This window comes from Toxorhynchites rutilus, chromosome 3, assembly GCF_029784135.1.
Source record: "Toxorhynchites rutilus septentrionalis strain SRP chromosome 3, ASM2978413v1, whole genome shotgun sequence".
NCBI lineage: Eukaryota > Metazoa > Arthropoda > Insecta > Diptera > Culicidae > Toxorhynchites > Toxorhynchites rutilus.
In genome coordinates, this window is record NC_073746.1 from 42,690,139 (window position 1) to 42,716,488 (window position 26,350).

The 26,350-nt window shown below is 34.9% G+C and overlaps 2 protein-coding genes across 2 annotated transcripts in view; one reads left to right on the forward strand and one right to left on the reverse strand.

The window, feature by feature from the left end:
* Nucleotides 1-26,350, reverse strand: part of LOC129777357 (ankyrin repeat domain-containing protein 29) — a 483,863-nt gene that overhangs the window by 233,439 nt on the left and 224,074 nt on the right. The window lies entirely within an intron of this gene.
* LOC129777364 (60S ribosomal protein L9) overlaps nucleotides 25,199-26,350 on the forward strand; it is a 432,239-nt gene continuing 431,087 nt past the window's right edge. Inside the window, exon 1 of the mRNA XM_055783605.1 lies at nucleotides 25,199-25,208. The gene's annotated coding sequence lies outside the window, so the exon portion shown is untranslated. The remainder of the gene's footprint in view (nucleotides 25,209-26,350) is intronic.

Here is a 26,350-nt window from a genome sequence, read left to right on the forward strand (position 1 = left end):
GCTTCTTAAATGATGGAAGTAAGTCACAATACATTTATCATCTATTGAAAAACAATCAGTTACAAGATTTCATGAGCATTTTGGCTCCTGACATCATCAAATTGTGAGCTATTTAAATATTGTTTTGTCTCTTTCATATACATTCCATATTGAATGCAAATAATGACAACACCATATTTAGTTTACCAATACAAATATACTCTGCCTACTGCTCCACCTCATATGTACCTCATTGATATCCATCTCTCTTATTACTCATGTCTGAATGTGTTTTTGTGTATCCTCTTCTCTGTTACCCTAACTGTTATAAATCTTATAATTTTAATTAGTGTCATCTATGTGCTGTTCTGTCGAATTCATAGGGCAAACTACCCACAACGGTAACAAAATTTAAATCCACTAAACTAACATACAGTGTGTACTCGCCGCTAATGCTCGACTGTCAGTCATGTCGTTGTCCGACCATTGCACCGAACTCGAAGTGATTCCAGGGGATAAGGGATAGTGTATGTGGGTATCATTAACAGCTCAGTGACGAATAACAAAGAGACAGAGAGTAGGGTTCAGTTCATTTTTTTTCCTGTTTTGAGGAACTAATCCCAATCTGTTATCGCATGTAAAACACGCGAACCACGCAGTGAACCCAGCGGACCGGGATCGGCTCTCGAAAATTACATTCCTGCAACAACGACTAGACAGAAGAATCACGGATAGTGAGGCAACGAGATTTAGCTAAACTGGGGGGAAGAAATGATGTATTACCTACTACGCGAATGAATTCATTGGATGCTCCGCTGTGTGTGTATGTTTGTGAACCTGGGCGCCACAAGCTAAGCTCTCACATGTCCGCAGCAACAATTTCCAGGGCCGAAAGGAACACAGATTAGCGATGTGGGGAAGGTGGGAAGGAGCGGGAGAATTGAAAAGACGGAGGAACTAATAGAGCCATCATTCTGCCGCGGTAGGATTGAAAAGCGTTCATTTATCATCCTCATGAGATGATCGCGTAAGCATCAAGTATCCCACTCCGAATGTCTCCGTGTGCTCCCGGTCCGTCCGGATTGAGGATGCTACTGGCTGACTGGATGGGCGATAGTGCGATGATGGTTGATGGTTGGAGAATGTCTAGTATTTGCGAACTTTGTATAGCCGTGGCAACTCACGTTGGCACTCAACGATTCGGCTGTTGTTGTTGTAGGGGACACATAAAACCGTTCCCTCGTCTGTCCGATGCCACGACGCGACCACGGAAAGGTACCAGCGATTGCAGCGGTGGCGGATTGTACGATATGAATCTCGTTAGAGTGTCAAGTTAATGCATTTCCATTTATTTCCCCGTGTGCAATAACTTGAGCAACGACATGAGACAAAGATAGCAGCGTTATATCAATCATATGTAGCTGAGGCATAATTTCCGCTGTTGGGCCGTGGGTAGAGAGCAGCATTGCGATTCGCTGGTGATAATTGTGGAATCTTGTCGCCATTTCAAAGGTTACAATTTGCTCACAATCCGGCGCGCGCGTTAAAGTGGTTACCGCTGTAAAACGTCGCGATTTTACAGCTGAGACATGTTTGTGCAAATTGGCAGAACAAGTGGTGCCCACAAACCGGTGTCGAAGAGACACATTTCGGGTCGTAAAATCCGTTGTTTTCGGTTGACTTTCGATAGCTCTATTGTTCGCTACCGAGATGTACTCGGCTAGAATCGTGATGAATATTTGAATTCATTGAAACCATTGTCTTGTGTGACTTCGAATTTTGAACGGTTCGAGATTTCAAAAGCATCGGCGATTGCGTTGTGCCCGTCCAGGTTGGTCAAAAATAGATTTCCAATTAGAGCAAGCAAAAAAATACCCAACCCAACCCGACAACGGATGCTGGGAAACGAATAAAAAAAACTCGCCGACTAAGAATACGTATCGATCGCAATGAAATGCATACCTTTCAGTCGGTGTTATTTCCTTTTCGTTATCTCGATGACGTTTTCGTGAAGTTCTGTTGTGTTCTGCATCTCGCGACCGACGTTGATCCTTCTCGCCAACCCGAGTCGAACGACTCATTCGCATTCATTCACGTCCGTATGTATATATCGGTGGTGCCTTTTTCGTATAATTTTGCATAAATGTCCAAAGGGCACAATTGGGAGCGAAGAGAATGGAAATGCGGGGCAGGGGGAGTGGGAAACGTCTGGGCGGAGGCGGATGATGGAAGGGTTCCTTTTGAGCAGCGAAAACGTGGCAAACTAGCTTCCTTTCGAGCAGTGCTGTTGTTGTTGTTGTTTGAAGGAATTGCAAAATAGCCGGCTTCGGTGTGTCGTTTTTTTTTGCGTTTTCGACGAATGATTCTTCAGATGAGGACTCTGCGAAAGGGTTCACACCATCTGAATGCTGTTTGTGTGGAAACGATAAAGAGGAGGGACAAAAAGCAGAAGCATCATCACACCATCATCACCTTTCCCTCTGCTTCCAATTTTCGACGGCTTGAATTGGACGGGATCACGATGACGAATGGATAGGATGATAAATATTTCACAATCTGGAGGTGTATAAATTTAGCTGGAATATTAAGTGTGTTATTCAGATGTATGCGCATAAATAATACCCCTCTTTAGCCTTGTTGATCTCTGTCCTGTGTGAATGCAGTTGTTGGGCTGTGTTACGACTTCGGATGAAAATGAGCATCGAGACTGCGTACGAGCTGACCGAGTTAATGCATTTTCGCGCGGATAAAACGCGAGCTACCGGACTCAGGTGGGATAATTTGTCAAACTATAATGCCAATGAATATATACCATTTAATTTCAGTGTCAAACATAGCGTAGCGTCGATGCATTCAAATTCCCAATTTCAGTTTAATTCCTCGATCGAAATTATTGATTGAAAGTGTGTGGTAATCGTGATCCTAATAGTAAGTTGAAAAAACAAGCACATCAGCAGTTGAGATTTCAATTACTTTTTTAAATTAAATTGTATGGAGAGTGTGTGTAATTTAATGCATCAATATAATTCATAACCACGCTAGATATGAGGTACAGACTAGGGGGGCGTTGCTGATTAAGGGTTAGCTGCATCCCAATAGGAAGTATCCCGTGTCGGGCACACGTACAGAGCATTGGAGATAGCAACATCCGAATTACGAAAACACTTGTAATACTAACCTCGAGCCAACCGCGAGTAATCGGTTACATATTACTAACATAGATAATAAGAAAAATTGTCAAAGTATTGAACTCCCGGCCCATACGCCATATGTGCCTTGATAAAAATATATATTTTGGAAAAAAAAAATGCCGTAGACTAATGAAGGAGAATGTAATAACTGCTAACTGCTACTTGTCTAATTATTTTCTAGCTTTTAGTACATTATTATGTTTAATCACAACTAAACCGTTTAACTAAAAAAGTTTTTTTACTTATTTTATTGATAACCAGAAGAGCTGGAATTTTGTACGCTCTGGCACAGTTTTTTTTAACCTCGTCACTTCACCAGCTTGTAATTATTATAATTTTAAATGTATTTTTTTCCGTTTAATTCTTTTTGTATTGTTCAAAGATAAATAAACAAATAGTGAAATAATGGATTGTAAAAATATTCTTTTTCGTATTTGTTCAGAACTCGCAAAAACGTCCAAAATTCGTGCGTCTTTACTAGAACGCCCCCTTAAATAAAATGATTGATTAATGCTTTATTTCGCCATTTTATGAACTACATATACATAGGGTAAACTATCTTGGTTTGTCCAAAAAAATAACACTCCAATTTTTACGCAACTAGTAAATGCAAATCGATTTTTCTTCATGAAAATGACATATAATCGATACGAGTTTGGGTTTGTCGAAAAGCCCCAAGTCTCTAGTTGCTAATACTACCATAAAGCGTTGAAATTATTCAAATTTTTATGTTTTTTAACGATTTTCCTCAAAGAGGAATTATGATCATGGGTTGTTCAAAAAAATGATCATGGTTTGTCCGGATTTAGAAATTTGCTATTTTTGAATGAAAATATTAGAATTCTCAAGTAGATGTTGCATTTATCAATGCTTGAGTTTACTGTCATCATATTGATCCATTCATAATTTAGATTTTCTTCAGAATATCGCATTTTCTTGGGCATTTTAAAAGTGTTTACCTCAAGACACTCAACATAGAGAAACTATATTTCTGCTATACGCGAAGGACACAATAAACAAACTGCAGCGCGCCAAGCGGTTGCCATAGAAATCATGTGGACAAAACAACATTATTGAATTGGACAACTCATGATCAGAATTGAGTTCATCAAAATTTAATGGTTTAGTTATGAAAATCTGTACAAATAGTGTGCAAAAATGATGTTCACAATACTTGTAAGCAGAGATGCCATTTTTCCTGATTTTTCAGGATTTCCCAGACTTTTTGGCCTGACAACCATTCAATGTTGCCTGAATTTTTCTGAAAGGATCCTGATTAATCCTGATTTTTGAGTTTTTTACTTTATCACAATAAAAACTATTCGTAATGAATATACCGGGAATCCTTTCAAAGTTTCCCTGGTCGAAAATGAGAACTGTCAGAATAGCCTACATAGAATAGCTCAGAATAGAATATAATGATTGGTCTTTCTTCCGTTGATTATTTATTCCGAAGTGTTTTTGAATGTTTTGAAATTACAATGTCGACGCTCGAGTACAGTTCCAAATTTTTATATTTTGAAAGAAAATAATTACTTGGTGTTTTTTGAATGTTTAAAACACGTAGTGCATTTACTCCACCTGAAAATCCATTACGATTTTTGCATCACTATGACAGAAAATTGAGCTCAATGCCGTCAACGCCAATTGAATGAATGACAATTCAGGATAATTTTGCGAGATCTTTTTTCTTTCAAAATCCAATTCATGCCGCCACTGATCAACCGTTGATGAGCATCTGGTGAAGCTTGGCCTCGTAAATCTTAACGATATGTAGGTTCCACGCAATTTTAATGAGAAACCTCAATGAATTGCATTTCAATCTGCGACCCGCTTCAAAAACGGAACGAAAATGACGTTTCGAAGAGTGACGGTTGATGAAAATGGATAATTTAGAACAAATTTGATCGGCGAAAAAGATATAAGCGAAATAGACAACCTTAAGCTAACCCAAAAGTCGATCTTCAGCCGAAGAAAGTCATGCTCTGTGTCTGGTGCGATTGGAAAAAAATCTGTACTATAACTTTCTACCAAGTAACCAGTCGATAAATTCCCATAAGTACTGCTAGCAAATGAACAAATTGAAGGTAGCGATCCAGGACAAACATCGTGAATTAGTCTATGTGATAGGCGTAATCTAGTGCACCATTGGCCGAGTGTCTCACATTATCATGCCGGGTGTTCGGGTTCGATTCCCGTTCTGGCCGGGGGATTTTTCGTCAGAGAAATTTCCTTCGACTTGCACTGTGGTCACGCGTATTCTAGAGCTTGCCACTCCAGAGTACATAGCAATAGCAATCTCAACCAAGAACTACTTATAAAAATGACGCAAGTAGTGCTACGTTGAGAAAGCAAAAGTTCCACTGGAACGTTAGTGCCATCCAAGAAGAAGATAGGCGTAATCTTCCCATCAGGCCAACGCAAAACTTCATATCAATATAAATTACACAATAAAATATTTTGGAATCTGGCTGGGAGGACCTATCATACCAGCTAAACTAACTGGTTATTACAACCTCATATTATCACAGGTTCAGGTCTCTGCAAAATTATTTTGAGGGCAAGAAGTTCGATGCTATGGACAGTATAAAATAATACCTTGGACAGTTTTCGACGAGAAGGCAAACATTATCTAGTAGGAGAGAATTACTTTAAACTGTATGAAAGATGACGAGAGATTGTGGAGCAAACTTATGCATATAAAATTAAATAATTGATTGTAATAAAGTGATTCCGTAAAAATATACTATTAAACTACTGTAAATCATGAAAAAGACAACTATATTCATAATGTTTTGAAAGATGCTAAATTGAAGCATTCAAAAAAGTGAACAAACCAAAATCCTTTACATTTCTACACCATCGGAAAAAAATCTATTTCTGAACCATTGGAATAGGTCAAAATAAACATTTTAGATAAATCAAAACCGATCTCCTTAAAACAAAACCATTTTACAGGATCCAGTTTTCTTCCAGTTTTGACGTAGGATAACGTCTTTCGGAAACATATTGGGGTACAAATTGAAAATCGAAAATCAAGCACATCGTGAAAATTGTCCAATTTCAAACGCTTATTGCTCAGCCATTTCATGATGGATTGATAAAATTTGTGCGTCAATCGATTTCGGCACTCCATAACAATTTTTTATATTGAAGAAAATAATATATGTCATGAAACTAACTATCGAACAATTGAAAAATCTCAACCTCTATCCTAAAGGAAATACCAACAGAAATCGGTATTGCAAATTCATGAAAGTAGGGGGGACTTTTGTTCCTACCGAAATGTATTCCGTAACAGAGACATTACGTCGTATGAATAAATAAAAAAGTATTTACATATTCTGCCCGTTTAAAAGTAAAGTAAACTCTCCTAGTATTTATTTGAATCGGTATGACTTTACTTATTTCATTATACGCATGTTCGAATTCGAATATAGTTTTTACTTTGTCAAACATCTGTCAACTGATTGTTTAGGTTTGGTTTTAGATCGTTTTTTGGACAAAGCGTGTATTCACGATGACAAAGTAATAGTGTCGACGTCTGATGGTGATTTTCAATTAGGGACCATAGTTTGGATTCCAATCTCATTAGTGTAATACCTATCAGATTAGAAGACACGAAGCCAGTTTTCAAATGTTAAAATTTGAATGAAAAATTTTACATCATGTTATTTAATTACTTAAAACACTTATTTCCGACTTTTATTCAACCCTTTGTCTATACATTTCCAACATTATTACTGAAACTTTTTATTATAATATAAAGTTGTCTGCAAAAACAATTTTCGTACAAGATTGTTTTCACCACCTGCAAAAAAAGCGTTCTTCATTTAAACAGAATACTAATTTGGTATGGAAAGGTTATTTTTCATTCATAATTTAAATTTAAAAACGTGTTCATTCCGCCTGAAAATTAATCAATTTTTTGATGCCTCCCTAAACTAGCAAGCGAAGCTCGATGCCATCAATCCAGATTGTTAATGTTTTTACCCTTAAGCGCAAGATAGCAGCATTAAACATAAATCGGATATAACATCAAAACGAAAGAATGTATTTTCAGATCCAAAGTATGCTCATGAGCACACTTGATAATTACGCTGTTTTATTCATACGAAATCAGCTAAACATCTACTTTCGAAATGTAAATACTTAGTTGTTAATTTTATTCATACCAAACGTAGTAAAAACTTAAACTCCCTGCTACACTGCTCGATTGAAGTAAAGTAAAGCTGAATTTTGTTTTTATTCATATGACCTATTAAAACCAAATCATTATCAAAGAGTTTAACGAAATAATTCTTCAAACATATCCACACTCAACAGATAGCCTGACGGAATCCTATGTCAACTATGCGGTCGTTTCTCGGACGCAACCCTTCTGTGACTTTTTTTAAGAGGATTCTACCGGTTTTTTTGAAAAATATTATTGGCAACTCTGCTTACACTCCTTTCATTTTGAGCCTCTCATATATATTCATATAGACCGCAAAGTTTTACTAGCAACACCGCTGTAGTGAGAAACCAACAGGGATGACACGTGATTTTTTCAGATGTCTTCACATGGTACGAACAAATGTCCTCAAATGTCTTCACAATAATATTAAAGGAAGCTAAAACTAATAATAACTTAATTTTGAACAATGTTTAATAGATTATTCAATATTTATTCTTATTGATATTGTAATGAAAAGCGTTCATTGAACTTTTGAAGTTTATTTGAATAAGTGTGAGGAAATAATATGTTGTGCAACTGCGAACAAATTTTTATGAGTTTAGAAATGATAATTGACTTGATAAACCGTTAATTGAGTGAATATCGCCCCAATTCTTCCACAAAAACGAAACTGTCATAAGTGTTCTATCATGGCTGGCTGTACGAAGAATCAAATTTCGAAAAAAGAATGGATGAGTCTCATTTTTCAAATATTTTTCTAATAACAACTCAATTTGTTTATTTCAGTTTTTAAGTATTGGTTGTAACGGTATGTAACCGAGAAAACCTTCGATGCGTAAGGGGTTTCTGAAATAAAAAAAAAACGAATGAATGGCACTGAGCCAAAGTCTTCATTGATTACTAAGGACAAAAGTAAACAAGAGACTGATAAAATGCGAGCGAATGACACTGAGACAAAAGCCTTAATTCTTTTGACGATATTTTCGGCCAATAGTTGGAATTTTGATAAAATGCGAGCGAATGACACTGAGACAAAAGCCTTAATTCTTTTGACGATATTTTCGGCCAATAGTTGGAATTTTATGGATATAATATCCCTAAAAAATTCACATACATTATAATACTGTCTTCACATACTTCATAATCTCGTCAAATTGTTTTCATAAAATCAAATGTCTTCACAGTAAGTCAAATGTCTTCAAACCTGGAATCTCTGGTAGCAAAAGCTCTCTCGTTTTAGCTCTTCTCTCATTCGCCGTTCTCCGTTACCGTTCTCCGGTTACCGAATGATGACGTAATTTTTAATGTATCATTTATCGCGCTGCACTTGTCTGTGCAGCTCTGTGTAATGTCAGGTACAGCTCGGATATGCCATCAACAGGCTTTGTTCCTCGCTTGGTTTATTCATTTGGTGCAACGAAAGTTTTTTTTTGCGGAAGATAAAAGAAACGCAAAAAATCGTACTAAACTTCACCAGCAGAAAATAATCCAAATCCTAATGATTCCACTCGTGATCAACATTCGAATTCCTTTTTTTACTTTAATAACTTTAATAACTCACTTGCGCAGATCACAAAATCAACTCTTTACTCCTTCCAATAAGCTCCTACTGACACCTTAAAACAAACAAAACATGAGAATAGGAATTAGCTGACACAGTATCTATGTAGAGCAGTGAAATACCTATCAAAGATAGAAAAAAAACGATGACTTCATTTTCTTCAATTACTGCTCAAAAAATCGCACGATATTTTTGATGCTTTTTTTGTGCAATCGTACAAAAAATCGAGCGGAAAAAATTCGCTTAAAAAATTCGCGTTATTCTGAGAGTCAAGTCGGTATAAGTGAGATTTTTTCCTTCAGAGTTATATGACAATTCTCACCATATTCTAAGAGTCGGGCGACTCGGAAGTACAATGAGAAATGAAAAGAGCTCATTGTACCTGGCAATTTTTCAATTACACCGATTCTCAGAATACAAACACGTGCGCGAATTGACTGTCACGCCGTGAACCGACTCTTGGAATAGACCCCATTGTGTTTCATTCAATGTTGACAGATTCTCAAACACTGTCACAGATATAACCCACCTCTAGTATTTTCATTCATTTTGTGAGAAAATTATTTGTATACGCATATACAGTCAATCAATTGAGTTCAAAAATTGAGGATCTCGATCTATTGGCAGCTGTCTTTCAGCTGTCAACTGTGAAAAAAATAATCGAGTTCAATAGATAATCCAGTATGGGTGCACAAGTGAAAACAAAATAATGATTTATATCTACCAAAATAACAAAGTTTTATCTCAATACACTTTTCATTCATATTTCAATCAATGACATATTCACCATTGTTATCGATAGCATTTTGTGTTCGGTTTGAAATTCAATAGCTTAAAAATGATATTAGAATTTCTGGAATGAGTAGAATTGATATTTATTTTACATGCCCACGTTGTCTACCAATCAATGGAGGACAGCTCAGCATTTGAAATTGATCCAGCAATTCCGAAACAATAATATTCATTTCGATATTAGTAAAATGCACACAAACCGACGGTTTTGAATTGCGGCACTCTAATTAGTTGTTTTAAAATGAAATAATAATAATCACGGGAAGGATACTTTTTCCGCTCATCCAACATCCTGTCATTATCACGGGAACACATTTATCCACCAATCAATTACTCGCAGCATTCGTCAAACTTTCCTTGCAGCATCATGTAATTGTTTGCCAGGATAAATCCCGAAAACTGATACAATCTACAGCCTGTCCGTTGTGTAAAATTCCACCAAAATCATCATCATCAGCATTACGGAAAACGCTGTAAGCTACAATTGTATTGAATTAAATACGAGCCGCTCCGCGCAAAAGTTTACCAGGAAGCCCCCAAATTTGTGGTAGCATAACCCAAACCTCAACCATGTCAACGGTTCACGGGATATACACGCGGAAAACAAAACGGATCTGCTGCATAGAGCGAAATAGCAAACTCGAGATATTTTTTCAGACCACCTCCCGCGGAGCCGATTATTAAAAGCCAAAAATTAACATAATTATCAGCCGAATAAATTCCGTCTCATTTGCGTTCCAGCGTTGGGGCGGTCGGTTTGTTGGTCGGTACAACACCGGCGGCTGCTGCCACTGCTGTCTGTCAGCCATCGATCCGTTGTTTGGTTTGGGCTTTTCAGGGAGCTGCCAATTTTGTTCTATAGCGCGGGAGTGATGCAATCCTCCGCCAGCCACCAGCGGGGGAGGGGTCGGTTTGGGGGCCGCTGGTCGAGTGTTATTGTTTATTTTATCGCGAAAAATTTTTCCACTTGTCATCCTTCCTCTCCACTCGCGAAAGCGGTTGCCCCACGCGAAATCTCTTTCAGCCTCAGCAAACTCATTTGTTTGAAAAATTAATTTGTTGAAACTGATATTTATGCATGCTTGAAATATGTTGGCACCGGATTCAGCGATTTCCCTCTCTCAATGGCTGTTTGCTGCCTTTATCGGCTTGCAAGGTGGAGATTTTGTTTGTGTTTCTGAATTCGTTCGTTCCTGTGTGTGTATCCCTATTGGTGATGTGTGTGTGTGTGTGTGTGTGTGTGTGTGAACATGATGTCGAATTCGTCAATTATCACAAATTAAAAAGTCAATCTTCATTGAGCCGGCACAGTGATACGGATTATTTGCATAGGATTGTATTATGAGTGGGGAAACATTTGGTTTGTTCGAAAGGTCCATGACCGTGTTGAGTTGCTCTGTCAGTTCCAGGACTGTCTTCTACTAGGGACCAAAAATGGAAAAAAGAGACCACTGTTGAAATTAAATTAGTGTAAGAGTGGAATACAGCAGATCTTTTTTGTAGAAATTATGTTGTGCTGAGGTTGTTGAGGAAACACACATTTATCGGCAGTCTTTGGTATCTTTCAGTTAAATAGATAGAATAAAGGAACAGTAATTCAACTATATAAAATTGAGGATATACTTCATGTGACGGTAGCACTCGATTATAAGTGCAGTGAAGTAAAAGTTGTGATGTTTGAAGATTGTAATCGAAGGCTCACCAGCAATTGTTTAAAATGATGTCTTATTCTTATTCTTATTCTTATTCTTATTCTTATTCTTATTCTTATTCTTATTCTTATTCTTATTCTTATTCTTATTCTTATTCTTATTCTTATTCTTATTCTTATTCTTATTCTTATTCTTATTCTTATTCTTATTCTTATTCTTATTCTTATTCTTATTCTTATTCTTATTCTTATTCTTATTCTTATTCTTATTCTTATTCTTATTCTTATTCTTATTCTTATTCTTATTCTTATTCTTATTCTTATTCTTATTCTTATTCTTATTCTTATTCTTATTCTTATTCTTATTCTTATTCTTATTCTTATTCTTATTCTTATTCTTATTCTTATTCTTATTCTTATTCTTATTCTTATTCTTATTCTTATTCTTATTCTTATTCTTATTCTTATTCTTATTCTTATTCTTATTCTTATTCTTATTCTTATTCTTATTCTTATTCTTATTCTTATTCTTATTCTTATTCTTATTCTTATTCTTATTCTTATTCTTATTCTTATTCTTATTCTTATTCTTATTCTTATTCTTATTCTTATTCTTATTCTTATTCTTATTCTTATTCTTATTCTTATTCTTATTCTTATTCTTATTCTTATTCTTATTCTTATTCTTATTCTTATTCTTATTCTTATTCTTATTCTTATTCTTATTCTTATTCTTATTCTTATTCTTATTCTTATTCTTATTCTTATTCTTATTCTTATTCTTATTCTTATTCTTATTCTTATTCTTATTCTTATTCTTATTCTTATTCTTATTCTTATTCTTATTCTTATTCTTATTCTTATTCTTATTCTTATTCTTATTCTTATTCTTATTCTTATTCTTATTCTTATTCTTATTCTTATTCTTATTCTTATTCTTATTCTTATTCTTATTCTTATTCTTATTCTTATTCTTATTCTTATTCTTATTCTTATTCTTATTCTTATTCTTATTCTTATTCTTATTCTTATTCTTATTCTTATTCTTATTCTTATTCTTATTCTTATTCTTATTCTTATTCTTATTCTTATTCTTATTCTTATTCTTATTCTTATTCTTATTCTTATTCTTATTCTTATTCTTATTCTTATTCTTATTCTTATTCTTATTCTTATTCTTATTCTTATTCTTATTCTTATTCTTATTCTTATTCTTATTCTTATTCTTATTCTTATTCTTATTCTTATTCTTATTCTTATTCTTATTCTTATTCTTATTCTTATTCTTATTCTTATTCTTATTCTTATTCTTATTCTTATTCTTATTCTTATTCTTATTCTTATTCTTATTCTTATTCTTATTCTTATTCTTATTCTTATTCTTATTCTTATTCTTATTCTTATTCTTATTCTTATTCTTATTCTTATTCTTATTCTTATTCTTATTCTTATTCTTATTCTTATTCTTATTCTTATTCTTATTCTTATTCTTATTCTTATTCTTATTCTTATTCTTATTCTTATTCTTATTCTTATTCTTATTCTTATTCTTATTCTTATTCTTATTCTTATTCTTATTCTTATTCTTATTCTTATTCTTATTCTTATTCTTATTCTTATTCTTATTCTTATTCTTATTCTTATTCTTATTCTTATTCTTATTCTTATTCTTATTCTTATTCTTATTCTTATTCTTATTCTTATTCTTATTCTTATTCTTATTCTTATTCTTATTCTTATTCTTATTCTTATTCTTATTCTTATTCTTATTCTTATTCTTATTCTTATTCTTATTCTTATTCTTATTCTTATTCTTATTCTTATTCTTATTCTTATTCTTATTCTTATTCTTATTCTTATTCTTATTCTTATTCTTATTCTTATTCTTATTCTTATTCTTATTCTTATTCTTATTCTTATTCTTATTCTTATTCTTATTCTTATTCTTATTCTTATTCTTATTCTTATTCTTATTCTTATTCTTATTCTTATTCTTATTCTTATTCTTATTCTTATTCTTATTCTTATTCTTATTCTTATTCTTATTCTTATTCTTATTCTTATTCTTATTCTTATTCTTATTCTTATTCTTATTCTTATTCTTATTCTTATTCTTATTCTTATTCTTATTCTTATTCTTATTCTTATTCTTATTCTTATTCTTATTCTTATTCTTATTCTTATTCTTATTCTTATTCTTATTCTTATTCTTATTCTTATTCTTATTCTTATTCTTATTCTTATTCTTATTCTTATTCTTATTCTTATTCTTATTCTTATTCTTATTCTTATTCTTATTCTTATTCTTATTCTTATTCTTATTCTTATTCTTATTCTTATTCTTATTCTTATTCTTATTCTTATTCTTATTCTTATTCTTATTCTTATTCTTATTCTTATTCTTATTCTTATTCTTATTCTTATTCTTATTCTTATTCTTATTCTTATTCTTATTCTTATTCTTATTCTTATTCTTATTCTTATTCTTATTCTTATTCTTATTCTTATTCTTATTCTTATTCTTATTCTTATTCTTATTCTTATTCTTATTCTTATTCTTATTCTTATTCTTATTCTTATTCTTATTCTTATTCTTATTCTTATTCTTATTCTTATTCTTATTCTTATTCTTATTCTTATTCTTATTCTTATTCTTATTCTTATTCTTATTCTTATTCTTATTCTTATTCTTATTCTTATTCTTATTCTTATTCTTATTCTTATTCTTATTCTTATTCTTATTCTTATTCTTATTCTTATTCTTATTCTTATTCTTATTCTTATTCTTATTCTTATTCTTATTCTTATTCTTATTCTTATTCTTATTCTTATTCTTATTCTTATTCTTATTCTTATTCTTATTCTTATTCTTATTCTTATTCTTATTCTTATTCTTATTCTTATTCTTATTCTTATTCTTATTCTTATTCTTATTCTTATTCTTATTCTTATTCTTATTCTTATTCTTATTCTTATTCTTATTCTTATTCTTATTCTTATTCTTATTCTTATTCTTATTCTTATTCTTATTCTTATTCTTATTCTTATTCTTATTCTTATTCTTATTCTTATTCTTATTCTTATTCTTATTCTTATTCTTATTCTTATTCTTATTCTTATTCTTATTCTTATTCTTATTCTTATTCTTATTCTTATTCTTATTCTTATTCTTATTCTTATTCTTATTCTTATTCTTATTCTTATTCTTATTCTTATTCTTATTCTTATTCTTATTCTTATTCTTATTCTTATTCTTATTCTTATTCTTATTCTTATTCTTATTCTTATTCTTATTCTTATTCTTATTCTTATTCTTATTCTTATTCTTATTCTTATTCTTATTCTTATTCTTATTCTTATTCTTATTCTTATTCTTATTCTTATTCTTATTCTTATTCTTATTCTTATTCTTATTCTTATTCTTATTCTTATTCTTATTCTTATTCTTATTCTTATTCTTATTCTTATTCTTATTCTTATTCTTATTCTTATTCTTATTCTTATTCTTATTCTTATTCTTATTCTTATTCTTATTCTTATTCTTATTCTTATTCTTATTCTTATTCTTATTCTTATTCTTATTCTTATTCTTATTCTTATTCTTATTCTTATTCTTATTCTTATTCTTATTCTTATTCTTATTCTTATTCTTATTCTTATTCTTATTCTTATTCTTATTCTTATTCTTATTCTTATTCTTATTCTTATTCTTATTCTTATTCTTATTCTTATTCTTATTCTTATTCTTATTCTTATTCTTATTCTTATTCTTATTCTTATTCTTATTCTTATTCTTATTCTTATTCTTATTCTTATTCTTATTCTTATTCTTATTCTTATTCTTATTCTTATTCTTATTCTTATTCTTATTCTTATATTATATTCTTATTATAGTAAGATACAGATGAAGAAACTTCCAAATTTGTGGATTTCAGTAACATTTTAGAAATGATAATCTCAAAAGTTAATAGTTTTTAAGGTGTCATTCTTAATTTTATCCAAAAAAATCCATAATAAACTTGAATTTTCTCATCAACCAAATTAAATCTCTCCAACCACTCTGCAATTCGACTAGAACCAACTAGAATCTACGGAAATCACGATTTTTACTTCACTGTACTCAAAATAGCCAGTTAACTTCCACTTTAACGTTGAAATATTTCATTTTCGCTTGAAATAAGTCATATTTGGAATATAATAAAAATATTATTTTTTGAACTGTATATAATCGAGTCTTGTATATAATCAATTCATATATAATCGAGTACGCCCTGTATAGAAAATTGTAATTTTATTTAGATAGATGCTAATTTTCAATATTCAAGACCCTGATTTGAGAAATCTAGGCATATTCTATATAACTTTTCAAAACGTGTTGTTTAAGTTTTAGATACTAGTATTTCTCTGTATGAAATTTAAGATTTTGTTAAGTGAAAGTACTTATTGTTTTTATTAATACTATTTCTTTCAACAGGTAAATAAACCTATAGGAAGGGACTATTTACAGCATTTTTATCTTGGGAATACAAATTGATTTCATCCGTTTACAGATAAATTGAATGAGCACTTCCATCCCAAAAAATTGTGTTGTGTCCAAGACACGACCACATTGTTGACGATGCTCTTATTTTGTTCAAGTACTCCGCTTTGCGCTCTTCTCAACAGAAGCCCTTTCTCTTAATATTTCGGGTCTCGATTAGCTTAGCTGTCCTCCTTGGTGGAAATAGTTTTGTTACTGTCATGCGAAACCAAATCACACACAAAACTCCTGAACAATTATATTCTTGGTGAGCCGATGATAGCCTAGTTTGATGATTCCCCACATAAATGTGTAATTCAGAACCTTAATGGAATGGCGTCAGTTAGATGTAACGATTGCAATGCCAGACACATCAGCGAGAAAGTAATTTGGTCGCGTTCACAGCTCAATCCGAAACGAAGACATGTGATGACGCAAAGGAAAAACAAACGATGCTAATTGCTTCGCATCTAGAACGATACTGAAAGTTTGCCTCAGCGAGATCCAATATTTATGCTCTAGGCAAATATTCCCCTTCATACTTATTCATCTTCATCTCTTCTTTGTTCACGGAGACTTCAAATCAGAGTTTCTCAAAGTGGTCGATTTCGGTTTCCAAGGGATCGACACAAACGGAAATTGATTTTGGGGGTCGACGACGTCTAAAAATCGACCCCTATTAACTTGTGTTGAAGTTCTTATTTGAAACTTTCATGATACTGTATAAGTTGTAATACGTGAAGCCACTTGTTATAATAATGACTAATATTCTATTAGAACGAATGAAATCATGATCAAATTCAAGTCCAGACAAACATAACGAGCTTGCATTGAGGTTGCAAGTTTTTTTGCCCTCTGAAATTCGTTGGAGCTTGAATGATAATACACTCATCGACTAATTTAATTCAAGAGATTACAACGTGATTAAGTACGTCACTTGGGAGATGCAATAAATTCAGAGGGAAATGGAAAATACATTGATCGTTTGGTCATTCTGGCGTTCACATATTTTGGAAGTCCATGAGAAATGAATGAAATAAACAAGGCATCATGCCATACGACTTGCAACGAAGAAAGTAATCTATCAAAATGCATGAATTGACCTACATTGGGATTTGTTTGCATTTGAATTCGGAAATTGTTTCATTCAATCACTGGTTTAATCAAAAATTTAATCAATACACTCAAATGATTACTAAGACAACGGTAGTCCTACGTCAACCTTGCGATTGTATTTTAGGTATAACCCACCCATAGTTTTTGACGTAGGATTACGTCTTTCGGGAACATATTTTTATCTTTAATTTGCGATTTTCAAAAATTTCAAAAATTAATAACCTACTTTAGTATTTGTAAGTACAGCGTGGACTCGATTATATACAGTTTCGGATTTATTTTAGCGTTATAAAGGGTTTTTCAACTTTAAATTCCGAAAGTAAATTGAAATAAAACACACTTAGAATTCGAATTTCGATGAAACTTTTATTTCAAATTAAAGTTTGGTTTATGCCATTATGTGTGAAATACAACATCATTCAAATATCCACCTAGGGCTTCCTCGCACACCTTGATCCGGAACAGGCTATTTTCGATGACATTTCGGCACATATGGGGCGGTATCTCGGTCATAACTTCACGAATGTTGTCTTTCAAATGTTCAAGAGTTTGCGGAGAGTTGGCATAGAGAGTTGGGTCTTTCGCATAACCCCACAAAAAAAGTCTAGCGGGTTCAAATCGCATGATCTGGACGGCCAATTGGCATCACCAAAACGCGAAATTATGCGTCCCTCAAATTTCGTTCGCAATATGGCCATGTTCGGTCGTGTTGTGTGGCACGTGGCGCCGTCCTGCTGAAACCACATGTCATCCGTATCCATATCTTCAATTTGTGGCAAAAAAAATCGGTTAACATGCGGCCATAGCGCTCACCATTCACAGTTACCGTCTCACCGTCCTCATTTTCAAAGAAATACGGCCCGATGACTCCACCAGACCATAATGCGCACCAAACAGTGACTTTTGGCGGATGCAATGGCCTCTCAACAACCACGTGTGGATTTTCTGAGCCCCATATACGGAAATTTTGGGTGTTCACATAGCCACCGAGCTCGAAATGTGCCTCATCGCTGAAGAAAATTTGATGCGAAAATTCAGCATTTTGCTGCTGTTGTTCGTTCACCCAATCGACGTATGCCCGACGCATTCCATGGTCACCACGCTCTAATTTTTGTACCAGTTGGACTTTATATGAATGTAGGTGCAAGTCCAAATGCAAAATTCGCCACAATGATGTGTTTGACAAGCCCAATTGCTGACGACTCGATTATGTACAGGATTCGATTATACAGGGTTTTCCATTTCGGGCTTCCGAAAGAATACAGCCCTGCGCTGACAACCGTTTGTCAACGGAGTTGTCAACCAAAGCGTCATATCGTTAGTTGAATGTCTGCCATTTTACAATAAGGATTGTTTAGATTTTGGTCGTCATGGACGGCCTACAGAGCACACAATAGCTAATGTAGTGCGTAAATTCGAAGAAACTGGATCCGTAGTGGATATTGTGAAACCTGTGCATCATCGTAATGTGCGTTCTGCCGAAAATATTGCTGCATTTGCTACCAGTGTGGAGGATGCCCCGAATGTTTCGATTCCACGGGTTTCAACGTTTTCGTTCTGGTGTAGAGGTCGTCGAAGATGCGTCACGCTCCGGAAGGCCTGTCGACGAAAATTGCGACAAAATCGTTGAATTAGCCGAGAAAGACCGGCATAGTAGCAGCCGTAGCATCGGCCAAGAGCTGGGGATAAGTCATCAAACCGTTATTAACCATTTGAAGAAGCTTGGATTCACAAAGAAGCTCGATGTATGGGTGCCACACACGTTGACGCAAAAAAAAACATCTTTGACCGTAACGACGCATGTGAATCGCTGCTGAATCGCAACAAAATCGACCCGTTTCTGAAGTGGATGATGACTGGCGATGAAAAGTGGGTCACTTACGACAACTTGAAGCGCAAACGGTCGTGATCGAAGCCCGCTGAAGCGGCTCAGACGGTGGCCAAGCCCTCATTAACGGCCAGGAAGGTTCTGCTGTGTGTTTGGTGGGATTGTCAAGGAATAATCTATTATGAGCTGCTTCCCTATGGCCAAACGCTCAATTCGGACCTGTACTGCCAACAACTGGACCGCTTGAAGGTAGCACTCATGAAGAAGAGGCCATCTTTGATAAACAGAGGCCGCATTGTCTTCCATCAGGACAACGCCAGGCCACACACTTCTTTGGTGGCGCGCCAGAAGCTCCGGGAGCTCGGATGGGAGGTTCTTTTGCATCCGCCGTATAGTCCGGACCTTGCACCAAGTGACTACCACCTGTTTTTGTCCATGGCGAACGAGCTAGGTAGTCAGAAGTTAGCCACAAAAGAGGCCTGTGAAAATTGGCTATCCGAGTTTTTTGCCAATAAGGAAGCGAGCTTCTATAACAGGGGTATTATGAAGTTGGCATCTCGTTGGGAACAAGTCATCGAACAAAACGGCGCATACTTGACTTAAAACAGATGATTGTAACTAATTTTATGAACAAATGAAAATTCAAAAAAAATACCGCAGGACTTTTTTGACAGCCTAATATTTATCGTTTTTTTGAATATAAAAGAGAAATTTTAATTTTGATTCATCTCCTCAAAGTCATAAAATACCTTTCTCAATTTAATTTGTTTTAATTTGAATTTGAAAGATGAGAAAATTTAGTACAGTATATAGTTGTATATAGTTGTGAAACATCTAAATTAGTAGATCTAAATAACATTTTGGAAGCGAAAAACTTCAAAGTTAGTAATTTTTAATGTGTTATTATTAATTTTATCCTAAAAATTCATATTGAACTTGATTGTTTCTATCAATTAAATTAAAGCTTTCTAATCGCTCTACAATTTGTTCTTTTACACCCAACTTCTATCTATCTTAATTTCGCTGCAATATCGATATAAACAATTCCTGGTGAAAATTCAAGCAAAATCTTCAAAACTCACTATTTTGACCCCACTGTACATATAAAAGCCACTTAAAATTCACCTTAAAGCTGAAAGGTAATATTTGTTCGTGAAATAAGTCATATTTGAAATGAAAAAAAAAATTCAAACTGTATATAATCTAGTCCAAAATTTTATATAATCGAATCACATATAATCGAGTCCGACCTGTAATTTGTATTAAAAACTATTAATTACACTTGATAATTACTGTTGACAACTTGCGACGAGAGTTGAGGATGACGTGGCTTCCCAGAAACTCAGAGCAAAATTGCGGTCCAACTAGGCACGAAACTGTACGCGGACACTCCGACAAGGAAAATGTGGTTGTAAGTAAAACTTTCGGTAACGAAAGAAATTCGATTTCTGTGTACTACTACTACGATGGGTTTATTCAGACTGACTGATCGTACATAATTGGCTTAACTTTTATAATTCATGATTACAAATGTGTGTGTGTGCTAGCGATAAGGAAATAGATAACCGCGAACTATCGACTCTCGTTTTTATAGCATACACAGTCATTCTTTTTGGTATAAATTCATTTAGGATCTACTTCAATTAGGTATTTTTAAAATTCGAATAGGATAATAAATTTCTGCCCTCAACAATTACTGAAGTTCATGTATATATTTATTTTGTTGATGGGAATGAGAGTTTTCTCATTTCATCAACCGCAAAGTTTTTAAATTAAATTTATGAATAGCAAAAAAAAATTAGAGATTTTCAAAGGAATTTGGCTATAGGGGTCTATGATATCACTTCGTTCTGGAAAAGGGGTCTGTTGCCCAAAACAGTTTGAGAACCCCTGCTTTAAATCGTCCCCCTTCGTTGATTGCCGATGAGTTACACGTTATTGACGGCACGGGTAGGGAAGCTCACAATTGACAAATGTATGAGAAAATGGAAATGCTTCTAGTTTTCATCAATTTAAACCGTTTACACACCAAGGGATTATAAGGCATAAAAAACAAATCCTAGGGAATTTTCGATTCGTTTGGTATGTAAATCATCAAAATTTGTTGGTGGCAAAAAAAGTTATTAGCGTTAACTTTATTTCATAAAAACGTGACCTGTTTTCCGATTTGGCACCCTTAATGAAAGACGTAGTTCTACGTCAAAAATGGCCCATCTTTGGCAAAAAATAGAAATGAGAAATCTTCATCTTTCAAACGTCGAAGCCATCCCCTATGTTGGTCATCAATTGGTAGTTAAAAATTTAGAACATTTACAACACAATTCGTCACACCAAAATTAAAATCAAACATATTGCATGAAACTCGAAGTGATTGAAACTGAACTAATTCACTGAAACTGCCTAAAGCAACGCTCACTAAGAATCAATCATAGCTGCCAGAATAATTTCCGCAAACGAAGCGAGCTGATTTGAAATTTAATCCAATTTTTGAATGCGAATATCATAATAAAATCATGTAACTTGTTCTAGAACCAGCATAAAACCATATATTTCAGGATAGTGTCGGCCTCAAAAATTTACTTTTTCCAGAGAAGAAGAGTAGAATTTACATGATGTTCTATTTTTTCTATCGTTCACTGCTTCAGAAAAAAAACTAGCCATCACACCAAGCATCACCGCCACGAGAAAGACAAATGGCCCGCTCAAGAACCAATTGATACAAGCACCACCATGCGAAAAACAACATAGCCCACATCGTAATAGCATCCCACCTTCTCGTCAGATATGTTCCCCCATTTCGACTTGATCCAGTCAGCTTATCTTCCGCCGCCTGTATGCGACCGAACGGCCTTCTTGTGGTCGTCCATTTGTCACCGAAAAAGAGGCCAAAAAACAACATCCCCAGCATCCAGCGACATAAAGAAGCAGAATCTCGAATCGACGGAACTAAGAAAACAGAGAGAGAGAGAGAAAAAAAAGCGCGGGTTGACACATTTAAGTCAACTTGTTAAGCCGATGTAAGACACATACTTAACAGCGAAACGACAAATGCTGCCGCTGCTGCTGATTCCGGCGTCTTCCCCCCGAGGGACCACTTTCGGTCTGCCGCGTGACTGCATGTGTAGGTATGTGTCTACACCGTGTTTCAAGGAATTCCGACGACAGCAACGACGACGACGAGGACGGCGGCGGCGCAGCGATTGGTTTAGGCAGGAGTTTCGCAGAACCAACAGCCAGTTTGTGTTCCGGGAAGACAAGAGACAATTGGTAAAATTTTCGACGCGATTTCTCCCCAGGGGCTACCATCGTGCAAAGGGACTAGGGCCGAGAGTTCTTAAAACAAACGATGAACAGCAGCAGCAGCTGATGGGGAGCCGGACAAAGAAAACACTACAAGAACAAGATGAAACAGAGGCCTCAAAGCAAGAGCATCTTCGCAGCGATACCCAACCCAAGAGCAAGGGGCGATGATAGTTGTAATAAATCATAGCCCCAACCGAATGGATGCCATTCGGATAGACGATTAGTTTGAACCAAAAATTCAAACGGCTCGAAAATAAATCACGCCAAAGCCTCTCGTTTAATGTTATCGTTCCACCTTTTCTCCTGTGCCAGAATTTCAACGATAGATTTGTAGTGCGCTAAATTTATTCACAAATTCAGCAGTATTTAGGGGTTCCTATTTTACAGATTATTAAAATGTTATTTTTCCCAGATGTTTCACTAATTTTGTTAACGAGTAGTCCCCCGTCACGAGTCCTATATCATTCGCACTCAAGCAATCTGTATGCTGCTCTCGCGATGGTCCCACACAAGAAGCACCTCCCGTAGCAGGAGAGATGGAGGCTGAACGCTGTTACGAGCTTGTTAGACAGATAATTGGTTCTATATCGGTGGAAGAAGAAGGTGCGATAATCATCACGCTTTCTGTTTTCAGCCTCTCATCCTTCCTCTGCTTTCTTGTATCGCGTCGACCCGGAAAGAGAGCAAAAAACTTCTTCATTTCCTCTGTTTTTCCCATCACATCCATGCTAACACAGCGCGTTGTTCTGAATTTTGTTATGCCAGCCAAAGAGACCGGACTCCGGTGCGTCCCTAACCACCTCATCCACCACCTAGCGATCCGTGCGCGAGTGAACTCGCGGATTATTGAGAGCGAGGCGTTTGTTGTTTATTGTTTTGTATCATCCTCATCATCCGCAAGCGGTCTCATATCCCTTAACGAGCGAGAAGCGAGAAGTTTCTCCGTCCCGCCGTGACGATGTGGCGATGTGGTTTTCGATCAAACCAGAATTATGTAAGGAGCTTAACTCGCGGCGCTTAATGATTATAATTTTATTAGGGCAACAAAACTGCTATAGGTGTGTTGGAACCTGTACAACACCATATCGGTTCGAGAAGAACAGCGGTGAGAACAGCCTCTTCGAGCACCAGTGCTGCCAGGTTAGCGAGGAGTTCATTCGATTTATCTCTTCAACCCCGTGATCGAATGGCAACGAATAGTTATTTACTGTAGGCACAAGATCCACCTTATCAATCAATAGATAGTTGTCCAGTAAATACTTGCAATAAAACATAGAATTGATATTTTCATAGCAATATACCACGGACATAAAGCTTATTTCACATTATCCGGTATCGACCAGGCTAAAACCAAAATGACAAATCTCGAAATTCATAATAACTTTACGGCACCGTGATGGAGCTATCCGTCTGCTGTCGGTTAACTTTGAAAAATCATAACTCAAAAACGCAAAAAAAAACACCGCTCTGATTTTTGGATACGTCAGCTTTCAAGCTTTCAAAAAAATAAAAAAATATCTGGTGCCCTTGTTCCCGAAATCATGTAAACTACAAAAAAAATACAATCACTAATTAGGAAAACAAAATCAATTTTTTTTCTCCAAATGTAATGATTTCTATGAATTTAGAAAAAAAAAGAATTTTCTTAAAACAGGGGAAATTTGTTTTTCGGGCCACGGACCACCGAACCATAGAAATGTGCACCCTAGTGAAAAAATACAAAAATGTGGATCAATGTTCGGGTTAAGACACAAAACTATCAAGTTTCACGAAAATCCGAGAACCACTGTATCGATATGGCATGGAATGGCTGATGGAACATCAATTCCTCATACAGTGGTAGACATTCGTTTAGCCGCACCCTATTTTTCCTCAATATTTTTAAAAATAAGTCAATTCTTTGTACAGTTTTGCTCATAAAAGACGATTATTGTTTATTTTAATCGAATTCATTCTAAAAAAAGTATAATGAAAAAGCACTTTTTATTTTCTAAGTAATTCAAATATGTGGAATCAGGGTGGACATTCGTTTAGCCGCATCCTAAAATTTCTAAAAGATAATTTGTGCGGCAAATTTCGAGTCCAATCGGTAGCTAATATTTAGTATGTCCATCTCCATTTCGGATCACTTTGAAAACTCGATTTGGCATCGAGTCAGACAGCTTTTCAAGTGTTGCCATATTGATTATAGCCCAACATTCCTGAATTACTGCCTTGTGACTGGAAATGTTATCAAATTGTAATCCGTTTGCATAGACCATCTCGGCCAAGATTTTCCATAGGTTCTCTATGGGATTGCAATCGATTGCAAGCAGGTCATTCAAGAAGCGGAATGTACTTCTCGGCAAACCATGCCTTCGGTTGCTTGGAAACGTGGATCTATGCATAATCCAGCTGAAAAAACGACATCCTCGGTAACGTTGTTCTCAATATGGCCAATCAAAACGTCTTCCAGTAATTGAAGATACTTTTCGGAGTTCATTCGGGTGAAAATGAAACAAATGAGAAGCTTGTTGTGATAGGAAACGGCTCCCCACACTGTCAAACTTCCGCCCTCAAAGTTTCGCTTCGATCTCACGACATGCCGTTGACTTAAATTGTACCAATAGCAACTGTAAATGCAACCGGAAAATGCATTCTAGTTTCCATTGCATGTATTGCCGGGCGAAAATGAGATGGTTCTGCTTATGGGTGGCGGACAGTTTCGGTTTGTTCCACATGATGTTTGGTGACTCATTCAAGATGCGCCCAATATGCCTCTTCGTTACTGGAACAACCGATTCTGCCTTAATGTATGAGCAGGACATCGTTTCCTGGTTGCTTCGTGTCTTATTCGACCATTAAGACGCAAAGTAACTTAGGTGTTCCCATTTGTTGGTCATTATATCCCATATTTCTGGCACTATTTAAAGAAATTCCGTACCACTTTCTCAGATAGACCAATTTTTGTTACGATCAAGCGATTAGAAAACTTTTGTTCACTAAATATCTTTTTTATTTTCCGCTCCCCTTCCGATAATAGAATACCTTTCGCTATTCCTTTAAATTCTACGTAAATCACTAATCTGACCAACTTCTTACGCTCAAACGTTACGCACATCTAATATTTATCTTGTAAATTGAACATTCCCAAGTATTTTTTCAATAAACACAGATAAAGGCTTGGTGATTATGCGAAAACTCGATTTTTACGCCCTGCGGCTAAACGTATGTCTCGGGAAAAAACGACGTTTGAATGTTTATATCCACCGATGTGTGCCTTGTGTGTGAGATTGTGACACTCGTCCTTTCAATAAAAGTGACTTAAATATACTATCACTACAGCAAATAAGTATCCCTATAAGAAGAACATTCCTAGTTGTTTTGTAAGTGTTTTTTTCAAGTGCGGCTAAATGAATGTCTATCACTGTAGTTGAAATAATTGAGAATTGGAATGCATTCTTCTTTAAATACAGTTCGTATGGCCCTACAAACATTTTTCACAACTTCACTTGCCGTCGAGATTCCAATTCTATAAATGTAGAGTAGGTCAGTAAGAGTGCAACCACTTGCAAAATACCTGTAAAAGGAAATAGAAAAAAAAATAATTTCAATCACAATGACCTCTTTTGTTTATCTTTAGATAACGAAGTAATAAGGGAGTGGACCAATATTCGAGATTCGTTTTTAAAATATAGAAGAAAGATCAAAGCCAGTCAACATTCTTATTTTTTCATTAATTCATCAAATGCGTCAATGTTCATGCGAAAGAAATTGAAAACTTATTTTCATCCTTCCGTAGATCATCAAACAAGGTGTAAAACAAGCTCTCTCTCTCTCTCTCCCTCCACACACCAAATTTCATTTCATTTGTTCGATTAATTCTCGAGTAATGCAGAAATTTGTGTTTCATTTGTATAGCAGCCCCCTCTTGGAAAGGGGGTGGAGTGTCTCACTACCGTAAAACATTTATTGCACTCTAAAACTCCCACATGCCAAATTTGGTTTTATTTGCTTGATTAATTCTCGAGTAATGCAGAAATTTGTGTTTCATTTGTATGGCAGCCCCTTAAGAGAGAGGGTATCTAACCATCATAGAATCATTTATTGCACCCTAAAACCTCCACACGTAAAATTTCGTTTCAATTGCCTTATTGATTCTCGAGAAATTTAGAAATTTGTGTTTCATTTGTATGTCAGCCCCCCCTTAGAGAGGGGGGAGGGGTCTAAAACAGTCACGAAAACCTTCCCCGG